Source organism: Odocoileus virginianus, chromosome 12, assembly GCF_023699985.2.
Source record: "Odocoileus virginianus isolate 20LAN1187 ecotype Illinois chromosome 12, Ovbor_1.2, whole genome shotgun sequence".
In the NCBI taxonomy this organism is placed as follows: domain Eukaryota; kingdom Metazoa; phylum Chordata; class Mammalia; order Artiodactyla; family Cervidae; genus Odocoileus; species Odocoileus virginianus.
Genome location: NC_069685.1, coordinates 53,871,785 through 53,897,341, shown reverse-complemented (window position 1 = coordinate 53,897,341; position 25,557 = coordinate 53,871,785). Strand labels below are relative to the sequence as shown.

Here is a 25,557-nt window from a genome sequence, read left to right as displayed (position 1 = left end):
CATTTAAAAATAAACCCCAAGCCCTCCATGTCTTAAAAAGCAAAACAGGATATTGCCACCCCCAACACAAACAAAAGACCAAAACTGTAACTCAACTGTGCTCTTAAAAAAAAAAACAAAACACCAAACCACAAAACACAGCAACCAACCAACTTCCTTACATCTCCTGAACTGCTAATTTGCAGTCTTTCCCCAGAGAGAACACCCCCTGGGAATCAAAATGACGTGCTTTCTCCCACGCTGGCAAGACATAGCTACAAATCCTCCAACCTCTGTAAGCTGCTGGTGGGGGGTAGGGGTAGGTTGGCGTTCTGTGTCTTGGGGATCCCAGAGACACAGCCTGGTGCCAGGGGGGGTCTCCCCAGTCACGTAATTCCCCATTTCATGACTACAGTTTGTTCCTGATCGTCTCAGGTCTAATGTTCACAGATCATCGGGGCAGGAAGGAGCATCATTTAGAGTCAGGAGCGTGAGGATGAAGGACCGTTTAGAGTTTGACAGTACACTCTGATGTGAGGCTTTGAGAAATTTACACTCTCATCTACCATGCTTTGTATAGCCTCTTTGTACAGCAGATTGACAGTATCTACACCAAAATTGAAAATACATGGATTTTTGGCCTGGCAACTCAATTCTTAGGACTTTCCCCTACAGATAAACTGAAAGGAACATCCTTACACACACACACACACACACACACACACACACACACACACACAGGGTTGTTCAGAATATCAAGAGACTGGAAAATCTGAGTATCCATTAATAGGGAACTTCTACATAAACTATGGCACATCCATGCAATGGAATGCAGTGCAGGCATTAAATAAGGGGAGATTAGATCTATAAGGACCAATAAGGGGGCACTTCCCTGGCCATCCAGTGGTTAAGCCTCCCAGCTTTCAATTCAGGGGGGCGTTGGTTCGATCCCTGGTTAGGGAACTAGGATCCCATATGTTGTGTGGCACAGCCAATAATAATAATAAATAATAAAAGACCAATGGGGAATGATCCTTAAGGCATAGTTAAATTAAAGAACAAGGTAGAGAACACCAATACATAAATATATTTGCAGACCCATTGCATGTATTCCTCTATACGTCTGTGTAAGCTTGGAGATATACTCAATATCTTTGGAAAAACACTCAAGATGTTGGTCACAGGTGGCTGCTGGGAAAGGGGACTGGGAGGCAAAAGGTTGGGTGGGAGGAGGAAGTTCCCTTTTATTATATATTCTTTCATATTGTTTATTTTTTTACTATGCTTTTGTACCAGCTTTAATAAAAGGACAAGTCTAAACTCCAATGAACAAAAAGATTGTTAGTGAACTTAGACAAATAACTATATTTCCACGAAAATAAGAATACTCAGTCTCTGAATTCTGGGGTGGGGGGATCAGGTAGGGAGAAAAATAAAAATGTTTAATCGTTTTCACAAAGATACATTTTATCAAACTGCTGTAAATCAGAGTTAGCTTAAGAGAAAAAAGAAAAAGCTTTCCTTAAATCTGGAAAAACAAAACATTTAAAAAGTCAGCAATATTTTTAAAATAAATTTTTTAAAGAACCTTAAAAAAAAGGCAAGGTCTTTGAAATGAGATAATTTTGTATTTGAACCCTAGCTTCTCCATGTAGCTTTGTGATGGTCAGCAAGTTACTTAACCTCTCTGAGTCACGGTTTTGCATCTATAAAATGGGAGTGATAATGGCACCTCCTCAGGGCGTGTTTGTGTGAGGATGGAATGAGATAATAATGAGTATTTTCCGAGTTCTTACAATGCGCCATAGAGAATGGTAAGTGCTCAGTTAATGGAGCTTCTCCTGCCTCACTTCTTTTACTAATTATTAAAATGCAAGCAGATTTTATTCTACTGGCTGTCTGGAGTATCCCAGGGACATATGTTCCCTAAAGTACTTTGTGCAGGAGGATCAGGTCAGTGCTGTGGACACACAGGTTGGTCCTGCTTTCCAATGGAATGGGAGCCTGTCACGGGCTCCTCTCTAGGAATACCAAGAGAACGGGATTTGTTGTGTCGGAATGTGGCACTCGAGAGACAGCCAGAAACTCGGGCCCTGGGATTTCATGATGAGTCATCACCAGCGGGAGGGGGCTGGGGTATCACCGGTCCAGTCCATCATCAGGAGGGAGTTTCACGGCTATCATCCCCGTGCTGGAATAGATCTGGGGAATTATGAAACCTTCATTCCATCTGCATTTTGCAAAGCTCGTTTTTATGAACAAGTTCAGCCAGCTGTAGAACACTATATCCATCACACAGACTGGAAATTCCAGAGTTCGGGGCTCGGGTCTTAAATTCTTCCATCTGTGGACCCCCCAGCGGTGCAAAGTCCTGAAGGATGTACCTCTGCCCCTGTTCTTGCTAGACACACCCCATCACTGACATTGTCAGGTGGGGGTTGAAGGCATTTGCACTGGGGTTGGAAAGACAAGGGTTTGTGACCTTCCTCTGCCACATACTAGCCTCAGATTCCTCATCCGTCAAGCAGGAGAAAGAAGTTACATGGAATAAGTGGATGGAAAACATTTGATGGGACAGTCCACGCAAAGTGCATGGTGCTTCTATTATTTTAAGAGTCACTTTAGATGACACCTCAAGGAAAATGAAGTAGTTCAGCCCAGATAGGTGAACAGAATCATGGCCAAGAGAACAGCCTCCTTACTATAAAAAAAAACAAACTGGGACTTCCCTGGTGGTCCAGTGGCTAAGACTATGCTTTCAATGCAGGGGGCCTCAGTTCGATCCCTTATCAGGGAACTATTAACAAATTCCACAACTATAGGTTCAAATGCCACAACTAAAGATCCCCACTGCCATAACCAAGATCTGGTATAAATTTTTTTTTAAAGGAAACATATATTACCAGTGGTCTCTGAAACATTTCTTAAGAATCATTACAAGGAAATGGCACATATTTCCTACCCTCAATAAACCTTACTCTCTTTTACTTTCTTTTCTTCTTCCACTTCTTTTTGCTCCTTCCCTTCCTCTCTTCTTTCCTTTGTCATTCACATCATCTATTCATTCACTAACCCTTACCAAGGTCTCAATTGGGCCAGCAAGAAGCTTGGCACTGAAAATGTAAGGTAGACAAGACAGACAGTGTTCCTACCCTCGGATCTCCCAAGCTAGGAGTGAAGCAGGGAATGGAGAGTGAGATTATGACAAGTATAGTGAGTAGAACAAAAACAGGGAAAAACAGGGTGCTAATGGGTCCATGGGAGGACACTTAACAGTCAGAGTGGTGGTGGTTAGGGAAGGTTTCCTGGAGGAAGAGTCAGGAATACAGAATGGGCCAGATGAAAGGGTGGGTGGTAGGAGCAAAGAATGGAAGAGACAAAGCATTGAGGTGTGGGAAGGAGCGGGCTGGAGGCCCTGGACAAAGTCCACTGGGATAGGAGAAGAAAGCCAAGGTCTTACAAAGCTGGAGGGATCTCCAGGAGCTAGATCATGCAGGTATCTTGAGGGCCAAGAGAAACATTTTGGATCTTATTCTCACGGCAATGGCAAACACTGCAGGTATTCGAGAAGAGAAGTTCTGTGGTTAGATTCAGATTTTATTAAGATGCTGGACAGAGGATGGGTGGAAAAGCAAGGCTGGCTATGGGGAGCTCAGTTAGGAGGCTGCTGCAGGCCAGAGATGAGAGATGATGGTGGTCAGGATTAGGGAGAAAGGAGGAAAGTGGGTAGATTTAAGAGATATTTGGAAGGTTGAGTCAATAAGATCTGGTGGCTGAAACCTGGGGTTTGAAAGAGGGAGGTATCCAGAATAACTTTTTAGCTCTGGCTTCTACAAGCAGATAGAACATGATGGGGTGAAGGAAAGGAAAATAGTGAACGAAACTCATTTGACAGAATTGTCCTTCTTGGGCAGTAATAAATAATTTAACTGCATTTTAGTATATTTCAAGAGTCAACATTTCCTGATGCCATTACTTTCTTAATTCTGAGAATTAAGGGGGATTACAGCAAATAGAATTGATTTGGCTCATTTCCCCAGCTGTGCTATTTACCGGGCATTTGATCTTGGGCAAGTCATCTTTCACATTTTGAATCTCAATTTCCTTTTGTGAAATTGAAAAGGTAATAACAACTACTTGGAAGGTTTTTGTGAAGATTAAATAAGACGGATGCTGGAAAGAGCACTTTGTGAACTGTAAATGTCAACTGCAGTGGTAATGTTGAGTCTTTTATTTTCAGGAGGGCATCAAGAACAGTATCATCCAGATAGCAGCTCACTGGTAATGGAGATTTAATTTAGTTTCTCCTCATGCCCGGCATCCTTGGGTGCCTCTGGTGCAGGAAGCTGGGTCAAGAGGATGGCAAAAGGCGCTCATGGAAGGAAAAAGAAGAAAGAATGATTATATCTGCTCCCTTAACTCAAAGTGTTAATCGCTCAGTTATGTCCAACTCTGCGAAGTCATGGACGGTAGCCCACCAGGCTCCTCTGTCCACGGAATTCTCCAGAGACGAATACTGGAGTGGGTAGCCATCCCTTCTTCCAGGGATCTTCCTGACCTGCGGATCAAACCCGGGCCTCCCACACTGCAGGCCTCCTTAACTCAAAAGTTCCTTGCAAATAGATAACAGCATCCAGAGAGGCTTGAATCAATTACCAATGGATTTCAGCAAAGGGAGAACACATTAAGCAGAAAACACAAACTTGCAATGGCAGGGATAACTCACATATGTCAGATATATCAGTAATAATAATAAATGTAAATGGATTAAACTTAAGTAAAAGATCAACAGTCAGATTAGCTAAGTGGAATTGCAATTATCTTGTATTAGCATGGGTGTAGGGACAAGAGCCAAGGACAGAAGGAAAAACAGTTTACTAAGGGAAGTATGAGCTTGGTGTGCATCTGCTGGTCACTTAACTCTAAGGCAGCAAAAGTCTGATTTGATTTGAAAGATACAATTGGTTCTCTTCTTAGATTAGCACCTAGTAAACACAGAGTAAATATTTACTGAATACATGATCAGCTAGCCAAGCAATATCTTTTAGTAAATTTGTATTAAATAGGCTGAAATATATGGAATTAGCAGGGTTTTTTTTTAAAATATCAAATTCAATAACTTCCTATAGCTCAATCTAATATTTCAAACATTTTTATATGTAAGAACTTTACTGAACTCTAGTTTTGTTCTTGCAACAAATATGAAGGACATGATAATATTATTCCCATTTTACAGATGCTGAAACTGAGGCTCAAAGATATTCATTAAGTCATAGAAGTTTATCCAGCTAATGTCAATGGTGGGGATTCCAATTGGGTTTGTTGGAACTCAAGATCTTTGCTTTTTTAATTTTAAATACTTACTAAACTCTTAATAGCCACAAGAATTTTGTCTCAGATTTTTTTTAAGCAATCATATCACCTACAAATAATGACAGCTCAAAGTCTTTGCTTTTATCACTTTCCAGATACTACAGTGTATTTTTGTTTCAGCTGGCCTGATCACCAGCTATAATTTTAGTTAACTGGAAGTTGAAAGGGGCTCCAGGTATTTTCTATTGCATCATAATATGGAGTCTATGGGTCCCCTACAGGGCTCAGGAATCCCTGAAAATCCTGGAATTGTGTGCCAAAAATTTTGTGAGTACGTGCATATGTGCATTTACGCAAGGAGGGGAGCATAGCATTAATATGATTTACTAAGCACTCCTTGACCCAATAAGCAGTAAGAGTGGAAGTTTTTGGATTAACCTTACATTTTACAGATGAGGAGACTGAGGCTCTAGATGGGGAAGAACTTGCCACACGTTCTGAGAGACAGTCAGATCTGATTCGGACCTCTTGCATGATTTTTTCTCAAATGAAGGTTACATGCTCATTTTCCTCACCTCTCTTGTGAAATTAGGAAATCCTCTCAAGGTCCTCTATTCAACAACAATGCTAATCTCAGGATGCCAGCTGAAGCCTTTTTGGTACCTGCCCCTTCTATCTAGCTATACTATTTCTTGATTATTCAAAATAAGCCCAAGGCGTCAACAATCTCTTCATCTCTCCCCTCCTGGTGAACCATCTCCAATTACTTTATACTTCTCCAGGACTGGCATCTGAGGACACCCTGACAGGTGAGAGTTAGGGGCAAATTGCCATAAAAGATGTGCATACAATTCCAGGATTTTCAGATAATCCAGAACCCTGCAGGGATCCACAGATCCCTTACAGATTGCTTACCAAGGTAAACATTTGTAGACCAATACGTTTCATTTACTCACCTTTTAGCAAGTAACTAAGGAGAAAAGGAAAGATATACAAATTTGAATGCAGAGTTCCAAAGAATAGCAAGGAGAGATAAGAAAGCCTTCCTCAGTGATCAATGCAAAGAAATAGAGGAAAACAATAGAATGGCAAAGACTAGAGATCTCTTCAAGATAATTAGATATACCAAGGGAACATTTCATGCAAAGATGGGCTCAATAAAGGACAGAAATGGTAGGGACCTAACAGAAGCAGAAGATACTAAGAAAGGTGGCAAGAATACACAGAAAAACTGTACAAAAAAGATCTTCACTACCCAGATAATCACAATGGTATGATCACTCACCTATAAACAGACATTCTGGAATGTGAAGTCAAGTGGGCCTTAGGAAGCATCACTACTAACAAAGCTAGTGGAGGTGATGGAATTCCAGTTGAGCTATTTCAAATCCTGGAAGATGATGCTGTGAAAGTGCTACACTCAACATGCCAGCAAATCTGGAAAACTCAGCAGTGGCCACAGGACTGGAAAAGGTCAGTTTTCATTCCAATCCCAAAGAAAGGCAGTGCCAAAGGATGCTCAAACTACTGCATAATTGCACTCATCTCACATGCTAGTAAAGTAATGCTCAAAATTCTCCAAGCCAGGCTTCAGCAATATGTGAACCATGAACTTCCAGATGTATAAGCTGGTTTTAGAAAAGGCAGAGGAACAAGAGATCAAATTGTCAACATCCACTGGATCATCAAAAAAGCATGAGAGTTCCAGAAAAACATCTATTTCTGCTTTATTGACTATGCCAAAGCCTGTGACTGTGTGGATCACAATAAACTGTGGAAAATTCTGAAAGAGATGGGAATACCAGACTACCTGACCTGCCTCTTGAGAAACCTGTATGCAGGTCAGGAAGCAACAGTTAGAACCGGACATGGAACAACAGACTGGTTGCAAATAGGAAAAGGAGTACGTCAAGGTTCTATATTGTCACCCTGCTCATCTAACTTACATGCAGTATGTCATGAGAAACACTGGGCTGGATGAAGCACAAGCTGGAAACAAGATTCCCGGGAGAAATATCAACAACCTCAGATATGCAGATGACACCACCCTTATGGCAGAAAGTGAAGAAGAACTAAACAGCCTCTTGATGAAAGTAAAAGAGGAGAATGAAAAAGTTGGCTTTGACATGCAGAAACCTAAGATCATGGCCTCTGGTCCCATCACTTCATGGCAAATAGATGGGGAAACAGTGGCTGACTTTATTTTTCTGGGCTCCAAAATCACTGCAGATGGTGATTGCAGCCATGAAATTAAGACACTTACTCCTTGGAAGGAAAGTTATGACCAACCTAGACAGCATAAAAAAAAAGCAGAGACATTACCTTGTCAACAAAGGTCCGTTTAGTCAAGGCTATGGTTTTTCCAGTGATCATGTATGGATGTGAGAGTTGGACTATGAAAAAAGCTGACTGCCGAAGAATTGATGCTTTTGAACTGTGGTGTTGGAGAAGACTCTTGAGAGTCCCTTGGACTGCAAGGAGATCCAACCAGTCCATCCTAAAGGAGATCAGTCCTGGGTGTTCATTGGAAGGACTGATGCTGAAGCTGAAACTCCAATACTTCGGCCACCTGATGCGAAGAGCTGACTCATTTGAAAAGACCCTGATGCTAGGAAAGATTGAGGGCAGGAGGAGAAGGGGATGAGATGGTTGGATGGCATCACTGACTCGATGAACATGGGTTTGGGTGAACTCTGGGAGTTGGTGATAGACAGGGGGGCCTGGCGTGCTGTGGTTCATGGGGTTGCAAAGAGTCAGACATGACTGAGTGAATGAACTGAACTGAACTAAACTTTGTTCTCAAAAAGGATGACTCTAGTGAACTGTGAGATTGTATGCGCTGTGGAGACAATCTCTCCATGGTGATCACTCTAGAGATCATGGTTCCCTGGTTTACCTGGACCAGTGGAGCACAGCAAAGTGCTGGGCGCATAGTAGGTGCTCAATATACCAGAGTCTCAATCCCCCTGTCTATGACTTGCTATGTAAGGTATGGTCCATGGACTACAGACATCATCTGAAAGCTGGTTAGAAATGCAGAATCTCAGTCTCCACCTCAGACCTACGAATCAGAATCCACAGTTTTAAGACCTCTGGGTGATTGGTGTGTACATTATAATTTAAGAAACACCGTATGGTTTGGCTGTAAATGCCTGTGTTATATTTTCACAGCCGAATGAAGCTTCAACCAGAACATTTCAGTCTAGGGTGTGTGGTAATATTACGCTGAACCACGTACAACTGCAGACACTCAACCATTTCGTGACCTACAAAAATGGCAATTTCCAATGAAATTTCAATTTCCTTCCAACTATAAACTGTTCTGCACAAAACTGTCTGCTTCAGAGAGGCAGGATATCGCTTGCTTCAAAAAGGCTCTGGTCAGATTTTACAAACAACAGCCCACAGGCATAGAGATGACTTCCGTTTAGTTAACAGACTTAAAATTTTTTTCCAAATTGGTTACCACCATTAAAATACTGTAAGTTTCACATGAAAGCCAAATTTTTGGCTTTCTTGGGTTCCTAGAAGGTGCATTCACACTGGGTCTGCATTCCTCAATGCTGGCTAACAGCTGGAGTGAGAGGTGATGCCCCTTTTATGCGGGCCATGGGCTCCTCAGTCCCCGGCCCCTGTGAAGCCCCCTCACTCAGTTCTTCCATGGGACCCCGGAGAGATAGTGTGTTTTAGAGGGGAACAAGGAAGGCCACCTTTAGAAGCTGCTCAGTGAAGGGAGGTGCTCAGTGAGTTGGGTCCCATCACAGTGCGCTCAGTCGGTCCTGGTGTCTGATGAGAAGCTCACCTTCCTGAGAGCTCTCTGCTGCTGTCCCAGTCTGTGCACTCTGGTTGATGCTCACCCTGCCCTCATTTCCCTGGGTTAAAGCTACTGAGAATAGGACAGCATTTCACATAGTGTGTGTGTGTGTGTGTGTGTGTGTGTGTGTGTGAATCACTCAGTTTTGTGACCCCGTGGACTGTAGGCCACCACTCTTCTCTGTCCATGGAGTTCTCCAGGCAAGAATACTGGAGTGGGTTGCCAATCCCTTATCCAGAGGATCTTCCTGACCTAGGGATCGAACCTGAGTCTCCTGCATTGCAGGTGGTTTCTTTACCGTCTGAACCATCAGGGAAGCCCACTCCACATGACAGTCATCCTCAACTCCCTATCTGCTTCTTCTCATTCCTCGGGGTTGTTTACAAAAACCTTTCCTGGAGGGACACCTCTCTCTCTAAAGGGAGCTTTCTCTTTTGATGTCAAGCTGGTCTGCGCCTAATCATTCCAATGAGAGCTGAAGGGAAACCAGTCTCCTTCCCCTATTGGGAGGGAATGCACAGTCCCAGATTCTATATGTTTTCCTTGGTGACTCCAGCTGGGTGCCCTGAGCTGGCTGGGAGTTTTATGCCAGTGCCCCTCAAAGACATCCCTTCCTTGGCACTGAGGGTCACATTCCCACCTGATTCAGCCTTACTGGACAGAGTTCTGCAAATTTACCCCTGAAATAAAATCACAGGAAAAAAAAAAAGAGAGAGAGAGAGAATGATGTCACTGGGATCAGTATCTATACATTTATCACAGAGGTGGGAAGGAAGGCTTATGGGAGAAAATCATGGTTAAGATTTTAGATTCTGGGTTCGAATCCTGACCCTGCTAATGATTGACTGTGGTTTCGGGCATGACATTTAGCAACTCTGTGCCTCTATTTCTTCATCTGGGAAATAGCAAATATTGACAGTATCTACTTTGCAGGGCTCTTGTGACGATTCTGTGAAATCACATCATGTTTCCCTGACTGCTCTTGCCACCTTCATAGCTTTGTGCCATACCTGTGCTGTGTACTATGCAATTATTTATTAGTTTCCCTTAATCTCGACTCATTTTTTCCCTTAAAAACATACTGTGGCCTCATCTGGAGGAAGAACATTCATGATATTATGGTACGGAGGTGCCAGCTACATTTTTGTATTAACAAAACAAATATTGAATGAGTGAATTTGAAAAATGGATACCGTTTTGCTCCAATCATGAGAAAACATTGAACAAAATCCAATTTAGGGAGTTCTAGAAAGTAACTGGGGTTTCCCTGATAGCTCAGGTGGTAAAGAATCTGCCTGCAATGCAGGAGACCACGGTTCAATCCCTGGATGAGGAAGATTCCCTTGGAGAAGGGAATGGCAACCTACTCTAGTATTCCTGCCTGGAGAATTCCATGGACAGAAGAGCCTGGTGGGCTATATAGTTCATGGGTCACAAAGAGTCAGACAGGACAACACAGAAAGTAACTGACCATTCATCTTTAGAAGTCTCAAATACATGAGAGGCAAGGAGAGATTCACAAACTCACAGATCAGAGAAAAGAGAGATCATGCATTAAAAGCACTGTGGGATCCTGGGCCCTGGAACAGGAAAAGGTTATCAGTGCGAAAAGTGGTGAAATTTAGATAAGCTCTGTTGTTTAGTTAATAATCTTGCTTCATTGTCAGTTTCTTGCTTTTGATAATTGTATTGTGGCTGTGAATGATGATAACATTAGGGGATGCTGGATAAGGGATAATAAAGAAAATCATTCTACTATTTCACAACTTTTCTGTAAGCCTAAAACTACTTCAAAATAAAAAGTCTGAAAACACGGGGACCAGTTGAATCGGTCTTTGTCTTTTGTCCTCTCTCTGTAGTGCCTGGCAAATACTAGTTTGCTTTTTGTCTCTACGGATTTTCCTGTTCCAGGCATTTCCTATAAATGGAATCCTACAAATGGTGGCCTTGTGTGTCTGGCTTCTTTTACTTCCCATGATGTTTTCAAGGTCCATGCAAGCTGTAGCAGGTATTAGTACTTCACTCCATCTTTTACAGTTGAATTCCACTGAATGCATAGACCACATTTTGTTTATCCATTCATCCATTGATGGACATGTGGGTAGTTTCCACCTTTTGACTGCTGGGAACAACGCTGCTTTGAACATTTGTGTTCAACTTTCTGTTTGAACACTTGTATTCAAAACCCAAGGGTATGGGGTTTCCTATTGGGATGATGAAATGTTTTGGAACTAGACAGTGGTGATGATTGTAAAATATCGTGAATGTACTAAGTGCTATTAACTGTATATTTTAAAATGATGAAGTTCATGTTATGTAAATTTTATCTCAATCAAAATGGAATAAATAAATATTCCATTGAATATTTATTGGAATAAATAAATGGAATAAATATCATATTTGGAAAATCTGTGCTTATGAGACCCCAGCACTTAACATAGTACCTGGTCCTCAGAAAATGTGCGAAAAATGTTGGCCAGTGTTAGTATCTTTGCAGGAGTAACTAAGACTCCCAGCTCCCCCACAGGAATTCTTCCAACAACATGACATTGCTTTCACCAAGAAAGTTCCTCCATGTTTAACCTACTACAGTTCTTGAAGGTACAAAAAAAATATATCTCAGGACCTTGGGACACCACCACTAGAGTGCCTTGCTTGGCATTCATGAACTTCTCCTAGTTTCAGGAAGTGCACACCTGGCTGGAATGACACGGCTGCCCACTGCCCAGACGTGCTCAGAACGCAAATGGAAGTTCGACAGATAATAAACCAGTTACCTGTTGACTGAATACTGAACCTATTTCAGCAGCTTATTCAACAAGTCTCTTCAATAGACCAAATGCCTTATTGACTGAGGACTCCACCCTACAATTTTCTGGTTAAGTCTCAATGCCCCAGCACTCTTCATTTGATTTTCTAGTGCCCAGTCCCAATTCCTCAAAGCACCTAGAGATGTACTCCAATATTTGAAATGAAAGAAAATGCCTGATTCATTCTGAGGCTTTTATGGGGATCCTACAAGAAACTGGGGACACTCCAGCACATCCCAGATCAGGGAAACATCTTTCTATTCAGGGCTGATGAACTGAGCTTGGTTGTACTGACCATTACCAGCAGAGTCATCCTCTTTGTCTTGTCTGTGCTGGTTATTCTCCATCCTTTGTTCCAGATCTGTTCTCCAACCTTCTCCAAACTTTTCTGGGTCCTGGGAGGAGGTGGAGCTCTCTGGGTATCAATAGGCTCCTTGTCCTCTGGCTTTTGACTGGAGGCCTCCAAGGGGACACACAAGGAAGATGAGACAGACGGAGGAGAGCGAGGCTGCTTTCTTCCGTCTCAGTGCTGCGGTCTGAAGATGTCTACCATCCCCCCTTCCCCTTCTGCCAGCCCAGCCCACGGTCCAAAGGGCTTCAGCAACACTGGGCTTCCTGCAGCTACTTCAGGCCTCAGGTGATCCTCACTCCCCTTGCTGCTAGCCCCTGGACAATTCACCCTCCCTTGTTGGTGCCTAAAACCATGTTCTTAAGTAATTCCTTCATTAAATTATCTGGGAATAAAGTCTCACAGCCACAGGTGCCTTCTGTTTCTTGCTTGGACCCTGTCTAACAAAGCTTCAACCTCACTGAACGTTTGGTTCAGGGATGAGGCATATAAGAAGTGATGCTATGGTCAAGGGCATAGCAGGTCTCAATTGAAGCATCCTAATGGCCATCCTCATCCTTTCTAAGGACTTATCAGGTGGCACAGTGATAAAGAATCCACCTCCCAATACAGAAGATGCAAGAGACATGGGTTGGATCCCTAGGTCAGGGAAGATCCCCTGGAGGAGGAAATGGCAATCTGCTCTAGTATTGTTGCTGGAAAAATCCCACAGACAGAGGAGCCTGGTGAGCTATGCTCTGTGGGGTCACAAAGAGCTGGACATGATAGCATATACATGACATATACATCCTTTCTAATAAACATACAAGCACACAGTGTGAGTCAAGCACTGACTGGTCCCAAGTACTCAGAGAAGGGGAGTCAACCTTCTATTAACAGAAGAAGAATTTCATCACCTCCACTAGCTTTGCTCATAGTGATGCTTCCTAAGGCCCACTTGATTTTGCATTCCAGGATGTCTGGCTCTAGGTGAGTGATCACACCATCATGGTTTTCTGGGTCATGAAGATCTTTTTTGTATAGTTCTTCTGAATATTCTTGCCACCTCTTCTTAATACCTTCTGCTTCTGTTAGGTCCATACCATTTCTGTCCTTTATTGTGCCCATCTTTGCATGAAATGTTCCCTTGGTATCTCTAATTTTCTTGCAGAGATCTCTAGTCTTTGCCATTCTATTGTTTCCTTTATTTCTTTGCATTGATCACTGAGGGAAGCTTTCCTATCTCTCCTTGCTATTCTCTGGAAATCTGCATTCAAATGGGTATAACTTATCCTTTTCTCCCTTGGCTTTTGCTTCTCAGCTATTTGTAAGGCCTCCTCAGATAACCATTTTTCCTTTTCTCATTTCTTTTTCTTGAGGACGGTCTTGATCACTGCCTCCTGTACAATGTCACGAGCCTCCATCCATACTTCTTCAGGCACTCTATCAGATCTAATCCCTTGAATCTACTTGTCACTTCCACTGTATAATCATAAGCAATTTGATTTAGGTCATACCCGAATGGTCTAGTGGTTTTCCCTACTTTCTTCAATTTAAGTCTATTTGAAATCCTAAAAGATGATGCTGTGAAAGTGTTGCACTCAATATGCTAGCACATTTGGAAAACTCAACAGTGGCCACAGGACTGGAAAATGTCATTTATCATTCCAACCCCAAAGAAAGGCAGTGCCAAAGAGTGCCCAAACTACTGCACAATTGCACTCATCTCACACGCTAGTAAAGTAATGCTCAAAATTCTCCAAGCCAGGCTTCAACAGTACGTGAATTGTGAACTTCCAGATATTCAAGCTGGATTTAGAAAAGGCAGAGGAATCAGAGATCAAATTGCCAACATCTGTTGGATCATCAAAAAAGCAAGAGAGTTCCAGAAAAACATCTATTTCTGCTTTATTGACCATGCCAAAGACTTTGACTGTGTGGATCACAACAAACTGTGGAAAATTCTTCAAGAGATGGGAATACCAGGACACCTGACCTGCCTCCTGAGAAATCTGTATGCAGGTCAGGAAGCAACAGTTAGAACTGGACATGGAACAACAGTTCCAAATCGGGAAAGGAGTACGTCAAGGTTCTATATTGTCACCCTGTTCATTTAACTTATATGCAGAGTATATCATGAGAAACGCTGGGCTGGATGAAGCACAAGCTGGAATCAAGATTGCTGGGAGAAATATCAACAACTTCAGATATGCAGATGATACCACCCTTATGGCAGAAAGTGAAGAAGAACTAAACAGCTGCTTGATAAAAGTGAAAGAGGAGAATGAAAAAGTTGGCTTAAAGTTCAACATTCAGAAAACTAAGATCATGGCATCTGGTCCCATCACTTCATGGCAAATAGATGAGGAAACAATGAGAGACTATTTTTTGACGCTATTTGGAGAGGCTCCAAAATCACTGCAGATGGTGATTGCATCCATGTAATTAAAAGATGCTTGCTCCTTGGAAGAAAAGCTATGACCAACCTAGTCAGCATATTAAAAAGCAGAGACATTACTTTGCCAACAAAGGTCCGTCTAGTCAAGGCTATGGTTTTCCCAGTAGTCATGTATGGATGTGAGAGTTGGACTATAAAGAAAGCTGAGCACTGAAGAATTGATGCTTTTGAATTGCAGTGTTGTAGAAGACTCTTGAGAGTTCCTTGAACTGCAAGGAGATCCAACCAGTCCATCCTAAAGTAGATCAGTCCTGAATATTCACTGGAAGGACTGATGCTGAAGCTGAAACTCCAATACTTTGGCCACCTGATACAAAGAACTGACTCATTTGAAAAGACCCTGATACTGGGAAAGATTGAAGGCGGGAGGAGAAGGGGCTGACAGAGAATGAGATGGTTGGATGGCATCACCAACTCGATGGACATGAGTCTGTGTAGGCTCCAAGAGTTGGTGATGGACAGGTAGGACTGGTGTGCTGCAGTCCATGGGGTCGCAAAGAGTCAGACATGACTGAGCGACTGAAATGAACTGAACTGAACTGAACTGAAGAGCAAAAGGACATTTCAAGAGAGATTAAACAACTTGCCCAAGGTTACAGGGTAAAGGGTAGTGGACAGACTCAAATCCAACTTGGTCAGAATCTTGCCTCCTCCGCCTCACCTCGTGTCCAGAGGCCTCTGATACATTCAAAGCTGATGTCATGGCCAGCCTGACCCCAGTGCCTGGGAGAAAAGCTTGCTGACACTGAGAAGGATGTCAAAGCTGTAGTTTTGAATCACCCTTTGGAGCCCACACACATTCAGGCATTTCCTGGCTGTAAAGCCCGTGGTGGAAAAGGCAACTTTGGAAGATATTCCAGGGACAAACCTCAAGCTTATTTCTCAACTCCTCAAGAGGCCCGGAGCCTGCTCTGCGGCTGACAGAGGGAACTGTCGCCTGCTCACTGCCCCTGATGTAATGAGCACCGTGGAAGAGGGCTCGAGCCGTAAATGACATTGTCACCAGCCTTCATAAAGCACAGTGACTCACAGCTCTAATTAAAATGCTGAGGGAAAAATGTAAAGAAAGGCTGCTATGGAAAAACAGTGACATTCTGCTAAACTGCAGGATTATTTTCTTCCAGGAAAAGAGGCGCTTATGAGTGTGTGTGTGAATGCATGTGTGTGTACGTGTGTGTGTGCATGTGTATTAATGGGTGTGTGGGGGGAGGGGGATTGGAGATGGGGAGACTGAATATTATTCTCTTAAGAAACTTAGGTAATTTTAATACAGGACAAAGTCTAACTAAAGCTTTTCTTGCCACCCAACTTTTTATTTTGAAATTTTTAAATACAGAAAATTTAAAAGGATAATCCAATAACATCTATAAACTTTCCAACTATATTCAACAGCTATTAGCATTTGCCATATTTGCCCTGCCTATTTTATCTATCATCTACCTATCGATCCACCCATCCGTTCATCCATCATCTCTTTGACTTTACCTACCTACCTATCCATTCATCCATTCATCCACCCATCCACCTCCCTTCCTACCCATATATCTATATCAGTTATCTCCCATCTCTCTCTATCATCTTTGCACTGAACCATTTGAAAATAATTTGCAGACATCATGATGCCTCAGCTCTAAATTCTTAAGCATGCATATCCTAGACAAAACTCACAGCACCATCATTACACCTAAAGATACTTGCAAATTTCACCAAATATTCAGCTAAGGTTATGTTTTAAATAATGGCAACCGCAGTAGTAAGTACAACAGCTACTGCCCAGGAGAGAAGAGTCAATCTACTGCACAGAAGCAGGCTGTCAGGGCTTTCTTTAATGGGAAGATTTTTGGCTTCATGGCTGGGTGCTGTCATCACAGTTTCAAGGTGAAATGCACAGGGCATGATGCTTGACTTAGATGCCAGTTTAGACCCGGACAAGAAACCCAGTGTGATTACATTATCTTATTTTTAAAAAGAGGCCCCCTCCTAATGAAATCATCACGTGACTTCATTCAATGGAACCTCCACTTTTAACAAAATGTGGCTTCCAAAGCCTTCCTGCTATTTCTGAAAAGCAAATGAACTCTTAAAAGCCCAATGAGGTAGCACTGGTAGGGAGATTCAGAAAGAAATATTGTAATTTCTGAAGGCAAGTCTTGAAGAAGATACCCCCAAGAAACCTTGGACACTGAAGGCAGTAGTTAAGGAAACAATCTTTATCTGTAAGTAAAAGTTGTGCATGTTTGTTAAAAAATAATAAAAAAAACAAAAACAGCAAGCCTCCAGATTCAATCAGTCTCATCCTTTTAGAACACACATTGTGAGAAATCAAGGGATTTCAGTTCAGTGATGACCATGATATTAGGAGAGAAACGACAAATGAAGGTCTTTGCAGCCAAGACTTATCTTAATAAACTAGCATGGACATATTATTGACTCTTTCCATTACCTGAATTCTGGTACATGAATATAATTGGTTTTCATTTGTGTTATTGAATATTCCAAAGAGACTGCTTCAGAAATCAAAGAGAAAAACCTGCCCAAGATATGTCAGTGGCTATCGAATACCATTCTGATTTATCCCTGTGGGTTACATTTTTATGCTTAAAATTCCTGGAATGAAATATAGCACAATGAAATCCACGCGGCTATTTTCATGACCAAATAGGAAGGATTGCTTGTATCGCCTGCCCTGTTGCATTCCAGTTACTGGCAAGTGGGACCTTTCTTGGACTTCAGGAATTGCTTGGGAGTGTCTTCCACTTCTTTTTGCCCCAACCTGTCCTATAGGTTCTGGCCTATAGCTGGGAGATCAGAGTTTGCTTCTCAGATGAAGGAGCTGCTGCCCCAACCCTTGTTCATGACAAGAAATCCTTTAAGTGAGAAACAGTGGCTGCTCAACACTATTTAAAGTCAGGCAAGCTGTCTGAGTTCACAAGCTCCTTTCCTCATTCCTACCTGCAGCTGGGTCCCAGAAAGACTCACCTCTTCAATCCTCCATGGGGGCAAGTTAGCTGTCGGGCTTGGAATAAAGAAGAGAGTCCTGAGCATTAATACTGGTGGGCACAGTTCCCAGCAGCAGCACTTTCTAGGACACCCCTGAAAATCTGTGGAATTTCTTTCAGGTGCCTTTAGCCCACGCAGAAGCATCTTGCATGGCCAAAGAAAAGGTTTATGTTATCCGGGGATCCCGTTTGAGAAGAGGTGATCTAATGAACATACAAATGAGAGGTGGGGAGAAAGAAGACACTTTCCAGGCTGCAAATGGAGACTATGCCCCTGCAAAGGCCATCTGCTTTCAATCCTAACAGAACCATTCTTTTTTAAGGAACTGTCAGCAGACGTCATAAATGCCACTGATGGACAAGAATGTTTTTCTCGGGTGAGGCACAGAATGTAAGGTGGAAAAGATCTTGGGAGGAAGTTAGTCCAGGGTTCATACATGGAAATATCTCAAAGCAGGCAAGTAATACAAACAGTATTTAATGATAGGGATCTGTGACCTAAAGGAGAGAAAAATGACCAAACCAAAGCAAAATGCAAACCGTGTGCCAGCCAGATAGAACGTATTTGCACGTTTCCGAATGGGAGTTGCCCTTGAATTCCAGGCTCTTCATTTCACAGATGAGAAAACTGGGGCTGAGTGAGGGGGAGGGCAGGGCCCACATTAGCTAGCTAACTAAAAGGTCTCTCTTTTTTGCATTTCTTTTCTTTGATCATTAACTCAACTCTGATGCTCTCTGTCCCCTGTCAAGAATTGCATTTATACCACCTCCCTGAATCCTTCCAACAACGCATGCAGTTGTTATAACCTCCATTTACTGATGACAGGCCTGAGGTTCAGAGAGGTTAACTCACTCACCCCGAGTCACAGAATCCACAAGTGCCCGAGCCTGGCATCAGACGCTCTCCCAGATGACATCCTCATTTGATTTTCCTCTGCCTTTTGACCTGGTTGCACTTGACCCAGTTTGGTGTCAGAGACCCTTCCACTAAGCGAGTGCTACACATCAGACAGCTACCAGTTCTGAGGTCACCTCCTCTGTGAAGCCTTCTCTCATACCTTCAGTCACCCATCTCGAGCACTGCAGCATTTCACCTCTCTTGTCAAAACTTCGAGCATGGTATAGGGCTGGTCTGGTGCCCACTACCTGACCAGACTGCAGGCTTTGTCAGAGCAGGGCTCGCATCACCTTAATCCAAGCACCTGCCCTTGGGGCCGGACTCTGGGTCTGCCATTTAGCACTCATCATTACACATTTGACAAATGTGCTGACATCTGCCGCAGAACCACACAGAACTGCTGTTCGTCTCTGGCTGATCACTGCTAAACACAACTATGCCAAGATCCACATCCGCTGCACCCTGTCGGCTACACTTGCACTGGGGACTGAGGGGCGTTTTCTGTTGAGAGTTCCTTTTCATTTGGTAGATTCATGTGGACTCAATTTTCCAGCATTGCAGGACCCTACTCACCATTCTCCTTCCCTAGGAACAGGCATGTAAGCGGCATAAACAGATGCGGGACTTGCAAAGCTGGGGTGGGGGCTGACTTGGCTGCTGCTGAAATGAGCCCAAATCAATGGCTTTGGTGAAATCAGGAATGGGTAGGTAATAGGTAGACAAGGGGTTTATTAGCTCCTGTGATTACCTTGTTCCTGAAGTCATACCCACTAGCTCACTTTAAAAAAGGAATTTCCTCTTTGAAAGGACAGATGGATCAACCAAAGGGGCTAATGCCCAACATTAGACGAGGACTCGGGGCTTAGTGCACAAGGTCAAGGTGGCTGGGCTCATGCTCAGTCTTTCCTCAACAGTTTATCCAACCTAGGATGACAATTGGGAAAGAGATGGGATTACATTTCCTTTCAGTACTGAATCTGTGGGGCTTCTTTACACTGAAGTGAATGTGGCGTTATCATAAACAAGCACTGGGCAAAGAGCCAAGACACTGAGGTCCTATCCTAGCTTTGTCAATTCTGTGCTGTGTGACTTTCAGCAAGTCATGTATCTTCTCCGGGCTTTGGATTCTTCATCTGTAAAATAAGGGTACCAGACAAGAGCTGAGGGCGCTAGAACCTCATGGAGAAGTCTTGTTAAGAATACAGAAACTGCATGTCTCCCCTGGGGATACTGATTAAGGAGCTCTGGGGTGGGACCTGGCATCTCTGCTTTTGCTCAGTTCCTTGGTGAATTTTGACGTTGATGGTCCACTGGGCTGATGTTTGGCATCTACCAGATTAGATAAGCCCAAATGCTATCCTGTATTAGAATGAGGGAAATGGTCATGTTTACAGTTGTTGCAGCCTTCGTGTTGTTAACTATGTAAACCCACACTGACCAGTGGTGGGAAGAATGCCTGGCCAGATGAAAATTGTTCCCAGAATGATGCCAGATTCAACTTCTGAGCGTTCTGGTTTCTAATAGGAAAAAGCTCCCATTCTAAGGGTCATGATTGTTGCCTGCAGCTCTCAACCACATTCTAAGGCTCACCACGGCATGTACAGACCCAGGAACCTGAGTGACAGGCAACATAAGCAGTCTTGTCATGAAGACACCTCAGAACATACACTGAAGAAGGAAGCACAGCCAGACCCATGTGGGCTCACAACACATGGATGAACTGACCCCCAAGTCTCCCCGTGTGCTAGGAAATCAGCAACCCCCCATCAGTGGGTGGGAATGTTTTTGGATAACTGCCTGGGTGGTACCTTGGACAGCTCCCGGTGGATCAGCGGTGGAGACCCTCAGAGAGCAGCCTACCCCACCACACAATTCCTAGCCTCTCATTCTTTCTGGTGAGGTCCTGCCCCAGGGAAGATAGAGCCTTTGGGGTATGGAGAGAGTTGAGGAGGTGGTGGGGTGGAGCTGGCTTTGGCCATTTGGGAAAAATGAAGAGGTAGGAAGAACAAGCAAACAGCAGGCTGATCCAGAAAAAACATCAACACTACGGGCCCCAAACAGTGCCTCAGACTTCCCTCTTGGGTTCTTCTATTATCACCAATCTTGGCATAAAACCTTTGTTTCCAGAACACTTGTCACACACCTTCTCACAAAATCTTCAGAACAAGCCCTTGTGGAAGTTATTGTTCTCATTTTACAGATAATGGAGCTGAAGCCCATTATCAGGTTAAGGGATCGGCCAGAGGTCACACAGCCCATGGAGTGGGCTAAGCTTGGCCTCAAGCAGGGGTCCTTACCAGATCTCTCTACTATGGGCCTGCTCTCTCCTACATGGCTGGGATTTTGGGGGGAACTCACAATTTCTGGAGACGCGGTCAGGTCTCTGACTCTTGAGGCAGCCTCTGGCTGTGCAGACGTATCAGGAAATGAAACTGTGGGTGATCAGGCAGGAGCACAGACTGCCTGTGTGCCCAGATGTGGGTCAAACCCCCAAATTAAGTAACTAAAAAATGGCACTGAGGTCTTCAGCTGTGCCACTTACCAGGTAGGTGGCCATGGGTGGGTCTCTTGGCTTGCCCTGCCTCAGTTTCCAAAGCTGCCAAATGGGGTTCAGATCACTGTGCTGGTGACCTGGGGGGAGGTTTTAAGAGTATGCCTGGTGCGGGGGTGGGTATACATTGTACGTAACAGCACCTTGAAGACGACACAGAGCTCTGAACCCTTTCAGGGGCTCCTAGAAATTGGATTGGTGGAAAAGACTGGGGTGATGGTGGTGGAAATGGTGGAGTGAAACTACTCCCTCTGGATACACGCCAAGCCCTCTCACATCTGTTTGCTGAGATCCTGAGGGCACAGGAGAATGGACACCACTCCACTGCCAGCGAGGGCACAAGAGGCTCCTTCTCTGTTTTATCTTAAATTCAAAATAACAATGAGGGGAAAATTGATGCTCCCTTGCGCCTTTGTGAATGCAACCTGTTTGCCCCAGTCTCAATTAGAGAAATGTACAAGAAAGGGAGAAGCTTTCCCTCATTCCTCTGGGGCCCCAGCCTGAGAGAGCAGTTCCTTCCTTCTCTCTTCCGAGGTTCTGGACCACCAGAGACAGACACTGTGTCCTGGGTGTCCTCCCAGCCCTGCACGCACCTCTGCCCAAGGACGCTGTCTCCCCTAGCTGTTTGGGTGCTTTTCTGGGCTCCAAAGTCAGCGTTTGAGCTGGGCTATGTGATTTTTTTTAAGGTCCTCACGACAGTCTCATGAGAAAGGTACTGTTTTCCCATTTTACAGACAAGAGCACTGAGGCTTAGAGAAGTAAAGACACTAACTTAAAACCACGGGGTAAGTAAAGAGTAAATCTAGGATTAGAACCTAGGTATATCACTCCAAAGATGCCTGCCCTCGCTCTAGTGACTTCTGGGCGAGCGCCTCTCCTTTCTGGGTGCCGCCCCAGGCAATGCTGTCTGAGCGAGCGCCCGGGCCACAGCGCCCCGGGAATGGAGGTCCCTAGAGCACAGCTCGGAGAACCCTGTCAGGACAAGGAACCTCGGGTGGCTCTTGAAGTTGGATCTCATAGGTCTCCAGCTCTGGACCTCGGCTACCTGGCAGTAAGAACTACTGCTCTTGGTGGCACACGGCCCGGCCCCAAATCCCCGCAGAGTGCGCCCCTCGCCCGTTTGGGAGCTCTAGAGCCTCTTTCGAGCAGGAGGCACAACTTTCCTAGGTTCCGGGAGCCAGCTCTTTTGCACCCTTAATCCCGCCCAGATGCTAGAAGAGGTGCAGGCGGCCCCGCCGTTACTGGGAGCGCAATAAGAACCCTGGCAAAGTTGGAAGCCAGGCGGGAGCAACGACGTACCCCACCCAGGAGCACAACCCTCCCAGCCTTGGGGGCCCCCCACCGAGGGTGGCGAGCGATGCCGAAGAGTCCGCCATTACCGCAGGCTGGCGGTGGCCGTGCTTCTGCCTAGTCGGGCGCGGAGGAAAGCTGAAAGTTGAGGTTGGGCAGGTGCAACGATCCCCGGGGACTGGCGTCCCCCAGCCTTCGGCTGCCCGCGGGGGGTAGCGCGTCGTGCCAAAGGGGCCGCCATTACCGCAGGCGCGCAGCTCGGAGCCGAGCGTGCAGCGGAACGGGGACGCTGGTCCCCGCAAAGTTGGAGCGAGAGCGCAGCGGGCGCGACGATCGCTGGGACCCGAGCCCCCGGGCCTGGGGCTGCCGGCTGGGGAAGAGATCGAGGCCAGCGGGACCAAGTTGGGACGCAAGCAAGCCCCCCAAGCCTGCCCGAGAGCACTGGGGGCTGGGAGCCCAAGGGGACACCGAGGGGACGCGGGACGCCTGGGCCGAGAACTCACCTGCTGCCGAGTCGGGCAGTGCCGAGGCTGCCTCTTTGCGCTGCGCACCCGCCAGCCCGCCGGTCCGCGAGCCCGCCCGCCTCCTTCCTCCTCCTCCGTCTCCCTTCTCCTCCTCTTTCTCCTCCTCCTTCTCCCGGGCTCCTGCAGCCACCGCGCTCCCGGTTCCAAACCCTCCCGGTCCGACGCCCCGCACGGCTGTAAGGCGCCAGTCGTACCCGCTCACCTCTGGTAGGAGCCGCGCGCATCCCTCCGCCTTCCCCTCCGCCCCTCCGATCCCTTCCCACCCCCTCTCCCCGAGCCCCCACCCCTCCCCAAGTCCCCTCCCCTCCCTCCGCCCCTTGCGAACCCAAGTTCGGGACCGAGGCTGTGGGCTTCCCCGGCGCGGTGCTGGGGCGCCCCGCGCGCGCGCCCCTGGCTCACCCCGTCCGCCGCTCGCCGCCTGGCTGCCCCTCGGAGCAGCCCCGGGGCTAAGTAGCTGCTCGCCCAGAGGCCGGAAACGCGGCATAAATATGTAAGGGCAGAGCCGTGAGCTCAGCGAGGGTCGTGAGGGGGAATTTATTTCTTAATGTCCCTCTTTTATCCTATCATCGCTGAAACAAATTAGCGGTGACGTCCAACCCGGCTGGTTTATGGGTGTGGGGAGGGAGACATCGCAACCCTCATTAAAAGAGCCGCTCTGGGCTCCAAAACATACATCTTTTATATAACCTAATTTCCATCTTTTTTCTATCAGGAAACACACACATACACATACATACACACACACCCCCCATGACAATTTCTGGGAGCCTGGAGGGGGCCCAGTGTAGTAGCCACAGGGCAGCTCTGAGAGGGCCCCATGGAAAGCAGAGATGGTTATTTCTGCTTCTTCATCAGCCTTGGGGTAACGTTCCTCAATGGGACAGTGGGATGAACTGCCTTTCACTCTAGACAAGGCCAAAGACACCCAAACCTGAATTCTGGATCTGGCTCTTGGGTGGGCAGACAGGAAGAGAGGGGGCCGGTGGTGGAAATGCTGCCTTGTTCTGGTCTTCTAGCCCTGAGCAGCGCTTAGTCCTGACAGCTGGCGGCAAGGGGGAAGGATGGGAGGGCGCAGGCTTGCTCACCTGTGGCCTGGAAAAGCTGCAGGTAAACCTGTGGGTTGGAGACGCCCAGGGTTGGGCTGGGAGGAGGGGAGGAGGCAGAGAAGCAAGCTTTCCTTCCTTTCTTAGGGGCCCTAACATATGGGTAACCATATAAACCCGGCTCAAAAGCTGTCTTTTCCCGGGCAGATTGCAAAGAATTTTGCATTTCACTGTTGCTGCTGCTGCTCACACACTTGGGAAAATGGGAGAAAACCAGGGAAAGAGAATACACACACACTCACACAGAGCACCTGGCTCTAGATGGCTTGAAGAGGCAAAAAGGAATCCCCCACTTTGTCACAAATAAATGCTTTTCTAGTCGTTTTTCACATCAAGCACCAGGAGAAGGGGGTGTGACTTCAGGGGACAGGAAGAGGGGTGTGGGGGATGAGGAGGGGAGGAAAGAGTGAAGAAGCTGGCAGAGAGGTGGCTGCATAGCCTTCTGTTGATCTTCAACACACTGGAAGGAACACTCGAGAAATTCCCTCTCAGCCCCGGGGCTCCGCCACCTCCTAAATGTGCCACATGGTGCAAAGTCCAGAGCCTGTTTTCCCAGTGGTGAAACGGCCCCGGGGTCATTGTAAAGATGCTGACAGCGAGGTGATGCTGGCTGGGGATGCTCTTGGCATAGAGCCTGGCATATAGTAAATGCTCAGTAAACAGTAACCCCAAGTAATAATAACCATGATGAGAATCAGAACAGGAGCATACCGGGTGTCCCAGGGAAGCATTCAGCCTGGGCCCAGCCTCCCCTGCCTGAACCATTTCAAAGTTGAGCGCTGGGCTTCAGTGCTATCAGAGTCAGACTCGGAATACTGCTCCCCTCAATTACCATGGCAACTGGGGAAAATCAGGAAGCCAGAAGAGAAGCTGCTCTTCCACTGGGCTGGCCCTTCACCTGCTCAAAACAGCTACCATGTACATGCCTGTCCATGTGGGGGTGGGGCTGGGGGAGACCCCAGGTGGGGGGGGGGGGCACCTTCTCTTTTGGATCACCAGCTGCTCTGACTCGGGGAAAACGGTGGTTGGTAGGAGACAGGCAGCCACAAGATGGTGGGGTCCAGGCCAAGGCTGGCGGTGCTTACAGAGGCAGAGTTAGCTTGGGTTCAGGGAGAGGGGGACAGACCACCCCTCCAATCCTATCCTCATCAGCAGGTGTCTGAGAGCAAAGCACAGGCATGCAGGTCCTGAGATGGAGATTTGGGAAGATGGGCTTCCAAGTCCAGGGAGGGAGCCAGTTACCACCAGGGGTTTTGAGAGTATGTGTGTGTGAGAGAGGGAGAGAGAGAGGGGAGAGAGAGGCAGAGAGAGAGAGAGAGGAAAAGAAGAGAGAAAAAAGGAAATCCTCCCCTTCCTTCCTTACTCTGGTTATTTCTGTGGGGATAAGGGGACTAGTAACATCACTAATTGTGGCAGAAAGGATAACGACTGTCTTGTATTGAGTATGTCTCATTTTGCCAGTCTTGAGCCACACCTTCTCTAGGTGTATC

The 25,557-nt window shown here is 45.8% G+C and overlaps 1 protein-coding gene across 3 annotated transcripts in view; it reads right to left on the bottom strand.

Annotated features, from left to right (window-relative positions):
- The window catches only part of NOS1 (nitric oxide synthase 1), a 121,092-nt gene extending 97,572 nt beyond the window's left edge, over positions 1–23,520 (bottom strand). The window contains exon 1 of one of the 3 annotated variants that reach the window (XM_070475306.1): positions 23,364–23,520. The gene's annotated coding sequence lies outside the window, so the exon portion shown is untranslated. Of the gene's footprint in view, positions 1–22,943; positions 23,147–23,166; positions 23,209–23,363 lie in introns of those variants that run through there. The other 2 variants (XM_070475307.1, XM_070475304.1) reach the window with 2 other exon arrangements.
- Between the last annotated feature and the right edge of the window lie 2,037 nt (positions 23,521–25,557).